This window comes from Anser cygnoides, chromosome 2 (assembly GCF_040182565.1).
Source record: "Anser cygnoides isolate HZ-2024a breed goose chromosome 2, Taihu_goose_T2T_genome, whole genome shotgun sequence".
NCBI lineage: Eukaryota > Metazoa > Chordata > Aves > Anseriformes > Anatidae > Anser > Anser cygnoides.
In genome coordinates this window covers 116,045,983-116,054,300 of record NC_089874.1, presented here as the reverse complement: position 1 = coordinate 116,054,300, position 8,318 = coordinate 116,045,983, and positions in this window count along the sequence as shown.

Below are 8,318 nucleotides of genomic sequence, written 5' to 3'. Positions count from 1 at the left end.
TGTGAGCAGAGGAAAGTAGGAATTTCAAAATCTTTTACACTTGCAGTAAGCTGCTCTAAGTTCTCAGTATTCTTGTGAAGATGGAAAAGGAACTGAAGATCTAACTGGCTTGAGGGTATTTTAAAGAGTTAGGATTAAAGAGGCTTATTTAACATAAATGTTACAACAAATTAATATAAAATTGTAGCAGAGGTTTTCAAGCTTCTTAATGGGTGTTCTGTGGTTTTTACTCAGTCAGCTACCAAAAATCTTTTACGTGAAATTTATGTCTTTTTTTTTTTTCAAGAGAACTTTATTTGGCAGTTACAAGTTGTCTATTTTTATAACAACCTCAGCAGAGTGTTCCAACAATAACTGTAATTTAAGTACTTATCAGACCTCTAAGAGCATAAGTCAATGTTTATTAAGCCTCGAGTACTATGTAATAGCGTATTGCTGAAAAGTCCTGCCTTAGTTACTGACTTGTCTGAAAATTTGGGATTTTTTTAATTTAAGAGTACACAGGACAGCATATACTCAATTTACAGAGCCTCCTTTTCTTGGTTGTCTTAAGAGGTTTATTCAACTGTAACATCTTTTGTAGTATCATTATCATAAGCTAAGTCTTATCAGGATAAAGATACTCTCAAGAATAGAGAGTACACAATCCTTTTTCACCATCCTACTTCAAGATGAAGAATAAATTCCTACTTTCACTCCCTCTGCCAAGTCTAAAACTAGCCTCATTATCTTAGGAATTATTTTTCTTCTTTGCTTGCTTAGTGCTCAGAACAAAAAGGTCCTAAACTCAGTAGGAACCTGGAATGCAGTGTCAATAATATAAACATGTCAAAAGAAGTTTTGCTAAGAGGCTTATTATTATGCTGCACTTATGTTCTACCATGCAAATTCTCAGTAGTGTCTTATTACCATCATTAATATCCTTTAGATATATAAAAAGGGGGGGGAAGGGGGGGGCTTAGTAATTGTTTTATCAAATACTGGTTTATTAAATATTTTGGTTTAAATATCTTAAGATTTCACTGCATTACGAATACAGCGTAAGAAACAGAAAGAGGTGGGGAAAAAAAACTGTGCAGAGAGGAAAGAAAGTTATGAGAGGGAATGAACATAGCATGTAATGAACATAAGTTTGTAGGGATTATCTTGTGAGCAATTTTTAGGTTCAGTTTTGGGTTAAGATCCCATTTTGCTGGATGTCATTTGAACACATAGACACATATAGAAGTACACAATGAGAGAGGGCTTCTTTCCCTGAAGAATGTGCAGAGTAATTAAAGTTCAGTTCGTTGACACTAAAGCTACAGGGAAGCTTATTCTTTTCCCTTGAAGCATTAAACTGTGCTAGAAAAGCCACGAGGATGCCTGAAGAGACCATGAGTCTGGGCAATAGAAGCAAAACCTTCATTAATGTTTCCATTTCCATTTCTTGACTTTAGAGGCAAAGTTGAGGGAAAGGCTGGAGGCTCAAGTCAGAGGAGCAACCGGCAGAGGAGAGAAGACATAAGAAGAATATGTGGAAGTAGAACACTATGGCTGTTTCATATCTAAAGCATCCAGAACAAGAGTAGATCCTCTTGGGAAGTAGGAGAAAAAAAGAAGAAAAAGAAAAAAAATGATATTTTGCCCCCGTTTCTTTTTTTAGCCTATCAATAGAAAGGATAATTGTTGTTGGTTTTTGTTTTTGTTTTGGTTGTGGTGGTGTTGCTTTGTTTGTTGTTTGTTTGTTTGCTTGTTTTGCTTTAGCAATGAGATCCTAACTTTCCATCACTGAGAATTATTGCTTGAATGGGAAGAAGACCTCTTGGAAAAAAACATTTTAGCTAAGCAGCTTTTACAGTTTTGGTCCACACCTTCTTTATAATGTTATTCAACCTTAACCTTAGTTTTATCACAATACAAGGATAGATTGCCTACTTTTTTCAAAAGCCAAAAATAACAGAGCAATCAGTATTTTTCTCTATAAATAATGCTAAATTTGAGGGGAGGAGGGAAATAAAACTGACCTGAACAGAATGAAAAATTGTGCTGCAATTAAAGACACTCAGCTGCAGTAGAGAGAGAAAATAAGAAAAGGAAAAATACAGCAGCATGTAAGAAATAAACAGTAATTAGTGAATGAGACTATTGCTGCTTAAAATTGGTATTTAAAACTTGGAAGAAGATCAAGCAACTTTCTTGTAGCTTTCCTATATTAACATGTACAATAAAACTTCCTATCAGCAAACTGCAGCATAAAGAAGTTAGCATGTTATGTTACCACTAAAACAGCATGAAAAAGTCTTGGAGGGGAAAATAAAAGAATCTGGGGGAGAAAGGTTTCTGCAGTTATATAGAATGATTTATTTTCTCTCGTGTATTTGGATTTAAAATTTAACAATGAAAAGGAATGCTAGCATTGCAGTTAATGTTCTGTGTAGAGGTGCTTATATTACTTAGGTTTCTGTTTATTAATGTTAGAACTCTGTTATTACATACAGAAAGACAGACAAATTCTGCAGGGCAAGTATACGTCTGGTATAAAACTATATTTCTGGTATGACAAGAATAATTTTCAAAGCATATTTTATTCATTTTTTAAAAATGTTACGAATGCCCTCTGTTTCAGAGCTAGAAGTTATATTAATATTAATCTAAAATGTTCCTAACATTTTTTTTGCTTAAAACAACAAAACTTGGAAGAGTTGAGTTGCTGCAATGAATAATAATACACCTGTCCCCAAAAACACCTTTTGACAATGTTTTTTGTTCATTTTTTTCTGTTTGTTTTGTTTTTAAGACAGCAAAGCCCCCACTCCCTCTGAGACTCTTTACAAAGCCCATCCTATGTGAAGGCCTGCTTTAGTTGACATTTATGTGATTCTCTTCATGGACATTGAAGGGAGGTCACAGTGCAAAATCCAAGTGCTTGTGTTTCATTTGTAATAGAAGAGAGGTTTTAAACATGAAGCAATCTCTCACTCCTACAAGAAAGATAATTTATCTCTTCCCTTAGCACAGTCGGGTCCTGGAGAGTTGCCACTTCAATTTTCTGGGACTTTACAACACACTCAACAATATTCAAATAACATTTTATTGTATTGTGAAAAGATGGGTGGGGAGAGAAACTGTGTTAGCACTGATTAAGGTTGAAACCTTAGTTCTGTGAAGGTCAGGAAATTCAAAGTAGTTTCCTATAATATCTTTACTCTGCTTCAATGTGTGAACATGCAAATGCTTGTGTGTTCATGTGTGTTCATGTGACAAAATACTCTTTGCATTGTTTGAAAATAAATTAATTTCAAGGTGGTGAGGATCTCACTTTCCAAGAAAATCTTCAGAAAACATGAACAAGTTTTTTTTCTTTAATCAGCACAATAAACTGTGTGAGTGTTGCCTGGCTACATTGCTTGGTAGGAAAAGGTAGTGGTACAAAAACAATTGGCTCAAGAAAATGTAGACTTATTACAAAATATATTAACAGTATGATTTCCAGTAAAGCCAGTAGTAGCTGAGATTGTGAACAACAGACAACTTGTTTGAAATGTACCCTTTGGTTTGTCAGCCAGCAATTTGAAAGGTAACTAAACAGTCTATTAAGTCCTCAAAGCCAATCAAATGCCTACTGTCTTAGTATTTCCAGTGTTTTCCCTGAAATTAAACTTCTGTATTTTCTTTAAAGGCAACAGTAATCATGCCATTGCCTTTGGACATAATGTCCAAAGCTAAGCATGTTTTTAAAATTAATCCCATTATTCTGTCAGACATCTCTCCCCTTTTATCAGTTGAAAAAATAGCCTCCTGTAGAGAGTCAAATCTTTTATTTATCATTTCAGTGCTAACTACAATTAACTTTGTTATTTTACAGAAGTTATCCTCTTACTGAAGAGACCTGAAATAAAAAATAATCTTCAGTTAAAAGGGCACATGCTGTCATCATCATCAGTCTTTGAAAATTGCCTCATATTGTACTTTTTTGTTTTAGTAATACTGCACATAATTCACATACACACATATAAGCGGCTGGAGCACTGAATAATGAATATTAGAGATTCTGTATCTTCCTCTGTAAATACATTGATTGCCTGTGCATCCTATCACCTATCAATACACTACTTCTAGATTGATTTAAAAAAAAAAAAAAAGAAAAAGAAAAACAAAACCAAAAACAAACTATAGCAATCTTTAAAATAAGGATTTCAACACCTGCCAGCTGTCAAGATCTGATAACCTTGTCTGTATGTGTTTAATAATGTAGTAGCCAGTGCCTTATGGAACATTTTCTCAGAATCAAAGAGATGAAATCAATGGAGTTCTATGGAAACTAACTTGAATTCAAGGAATTAGGATAAATCTTAGGATTTATTAGGATATATTAGGATAATTAGGATAAATTTTAGCTAAAATTGTGCAAAAAGCTCTTAATATGCATTGGCACTGTACTCTATCATGATGTCATAAGGTTAGGATAATGTAGATTATTTTGATCTAAACACTGATGTAATTCTTTTCAACCAGAATTTGTCTTGGAACAATGTGGTGCAAAAACATGCTGACTGACTGTTCCTATGGTCTCACTAAGTTGCACTGAGTTTAGTTTCATGCTTAATTCTGTAGTGTGTGTTTACAGATCTTTGTCCAGATTTTAGACAAAAATGGGGTGGGGGAGAGCCACGGCAGTTGCTAAAATAGACTTTTCACTACTTGTTAAATAGTTTTTGATATAGGTTTAAACAAAGAATATCGAGTAAGACCAGCTGAGGAAATACGTCACATACACCTTTCTGAGGCTGCACCTCCAAATAGTCATAAATAAGATGAACCAGTCCACTCTAAGCTCAACAATTTAGGAATATCAAACACAAGTGTGTCCATATCACTTTGCAACAGCAGCGTACAGTAGTCTCATCTTTAATGAAATGTAATTGCATATGCACATTACCACATTTTTTCAAATGTGCCCCTCAGCAGTCTAGGAAGATGCCCTATGGTGTGACGTTCCATCATGCACCCCAACCCTCTACAGCTTTTATTTCTATTTTTTTTTTCCCACAGTGCAGAATAGTCCCTGAAGACAGGAATTTCAAACTGCAGCTGAGACTAACAATCTCATCATTGCTTTTGTGACATCCATTACTTTTGCCAGTTGTTTTTGAACTGCTGTCAGGATGCTTGAAGGAATGTTCATTAATTATGGGAATATAAATCTTATTAATACAAATAGGATGATGCCTATGCAACTGGAATTTTATAGCAGATGGATGCCATCCTGCGGCATTGCGCAGCTTCAGACATCATGGTCATCTGGCTTAGTAGCAGGCTGAGCATGGTGCAGCTTTTACTAGTTGGCTTCTGCTGCTGAGATAAGGCACCTGCAGTGACAAGGGCCAAAGCAATGATGCAAAAGTGGGATACCCTAGAGCAGCAGTTAAAGTTCAGGATGACAAAGGCTGTTTTTCTATGTGTATGCATAGGGGAGATATTACCATGTCTCACCACCATCAGAAAGCTCCCTTCACCTGCTGATTGCTGGTCTTGAGCTATTTGAGCAGATCACCATGGAGCAACCATAGTGAAGAAAAGAAGTAAAGAGCGGTACTGTTGTGTCATACCAGTAACTTTGGCTGTTTGGAGAGGCCTATGAATGGTGCTGTCTGGCTGCATTCTTGATTCATTAGGACTCTCAGCAGGCTGTACTTGTCTAATCTTCAGCAAGTTAGCAACCCAAAATCCTACAGGACAGGATTTTTTTTTTTTTTCATGTTGCTGCAAGGCCTCATCAATTATTAAGGAAGGTTCACTAATATTAATATGGAAACATCAATGTTGCCAAGATCTGGGGTTCATTTCCAGCAGTGCCCAAAGGCAAATATGCTCCCTGTGTAATCTGGATATTAACAGTGTTAAGATTTCACACCTCAGTAGGAAAAATCTGGTTTATTTTCAGTTCCCCAGCATATGGTGCTTTCCCTGGGTTCTTCAGGCAGAAGAAAGAATATTTTGGCTTCATTTTTTCTTAGTCTTAAAATGGAAAGTGCTTTTGGACCACTTATGGTTAAATGCTGGATTTTTCCCAAGCATGTGCGGAAAGGACCTCTTTTATTCTGCAGGGGTTAAACGAGGAGAGAGCGATCATTGTGGAAAGGTCCTACAGCTGTTACCTGAAACGGTGTTCCTTGCACTGACGGCAGTAGAACTCGGGGCCATGCTACTCATCCTTTTGCTGAAGATGTCCATTTAAATCATTTTTCCTTTCATTTTCTTCATTCTGGCTTTGCAAGGAGTCAGAATGTTCTATTTTGGTTCCTTGGTCTTGGCATAAGAAACTATTTGCTTCTCAGCTGTCCCTTCATGGCCCTCTATTAGAGTAACTTCAACAACCCCCAAAGCAGATCTTTCCTTCTTTCTTTTCACATGAAGATCTGTTTGCATCTCAGTGGAGGAGAGCTACCTGTTATACCAGCTGGATCATGACAGAAAAATATTCCAGGCAATTAGTGTCCCCGTCATCATAATATCAGTGCCAACAAAAAACAACCCTTCCCCTCTTTCTACATCCCTTCTCCCTCTCACCCAGACCCCCAGTTTTGGGATACTATTTCCAGCTGCTCTTCTACCTTGAGATTTCTTTGGACTTCCTCTGAGAGGCTGAGCCGTATTTGAAGCTATTTTCTCCTACATAAAGCTTCTGTGATAGTATCTTCATGTTTGACCAGCAATGTTAGGTGTTTGTTGTTTTTGTATTTGTTTTTGCTTTTGTTTGGATTGGGTTTTTTTTGGGGGGGGGAGTAGTAGAAAAGAGAAGAGGAATTAGATGGTTGCTAATAGCATTCTGCATTCATCAAAGCTATTCTTACTTTGAAGGATGCTACCAAGAGACAAGACTTTCCTGGGGTATAGAAGGATCTTATTCAAAACAGGCAATAGGCCAACCCGAAAGATGCACAAGGGTGCTCTTTATCAAGAGCTTTTCCTCTTCTTACTCCCATCCATACAAGCACTCCAGCTGCTGGAATAGTAAAGAGAAATGCTAGCTATCTGGGCAGGCACAGTAGAGCTTCTCTTCCTTGAAGTTTGTGCACCTTAGCTTTCAGAGTTTTTTTATTACACCTACAAATAAGTAGAAAACATACTGCAAAATTAATAGCATTCTGCAGCAACCGTTTAAGAGCAAGTAGTTTGTAATGTCTTAAAAATCTCTATTCAAGTTTGAAATGTCTCTGTAATGTGATTTTGGCCATTTATGTTATGAAATCTCGATAGCAGTAAAAGCTGAGTGTACTAATGAAAGCAGGAGCCAATGCTCTCTCACTGTTTTTCATGCTGTCTCTGTAACTACAGTAAGCATCCCTGCTCTGCAAAGCATCACATGCTTGGTTGTCTTTTCCTCCCAAAGTCCTATTTTGTCAGCTTTTTTGGAGGAAAAGTGGAGAACTTACAAATGCTTTAAATTCCCCAAATCTAGGTGTGAGCTGTAGCCATATCCCACTGTATAGCCACATGTGACACTTCAGCACATGTAAATCCCATTTGCTCATTCGCTGTAGGAGCAGTGATGACCAGGAGACCAGATATCAGAAACCTGCAGCCTTTGAAAGGGTCTCTCACAGGAACTAATCCAAGCAAATTGCTATGTCATTGAGAGCCTCATGTTACTCAAGTCATAGCGACCTGTTAGGGAGAAGATATGTTGAAAACTTCTTAGACGGGATTCTTTGGCTCTGTGTTGGACATGTGATACCAGAAAGAGAACAAATTTAGGAATTACTTCTAAATCAGTACCTGCTAAATGATACACCACTTTCTTCAGCAGGAGTGTTAAAATATTTTTGAGGAGTAAATGTAACTGTAAATGGACATACCTTTTACAGCCTTGTATTCATTCATACAATTTGTTCACTTGAGTTGAAAGGGGTAAGAGTATGAATGGCTGAGTCTACCTGCAATATGAAGTTGATGTCAATGAATCAATGATGTCAATGATGTCAATGTTTAACAGAGCAGTTAAAACCCCCAAATGTTTAAACTCTCAAGGAATATGGGAGGGAGAAAGTCTCACCTCTGCATTTGCAAGCAATGGTCAGGAATTTGCTTCTGGCCATCATGAAGCAAGACACTGTCTTTGGCAGCAATAATTGTAAGATTTCTGCTTCCCTACCACCCCTCAAAAAGAGCCAGTATTGTGATTCTAGGGACTGAGTCATGGTATGGATATGTATGCGAAATGTGCAGAGTCTGCCAAAAGAATAAACCCTTTTCAAAACTATTAAAAGCTGCTCAGCAGGGTCATTCAGTTCAGACAGAAGTTTATGGAGATTACACAGCACTCTGACTCTATG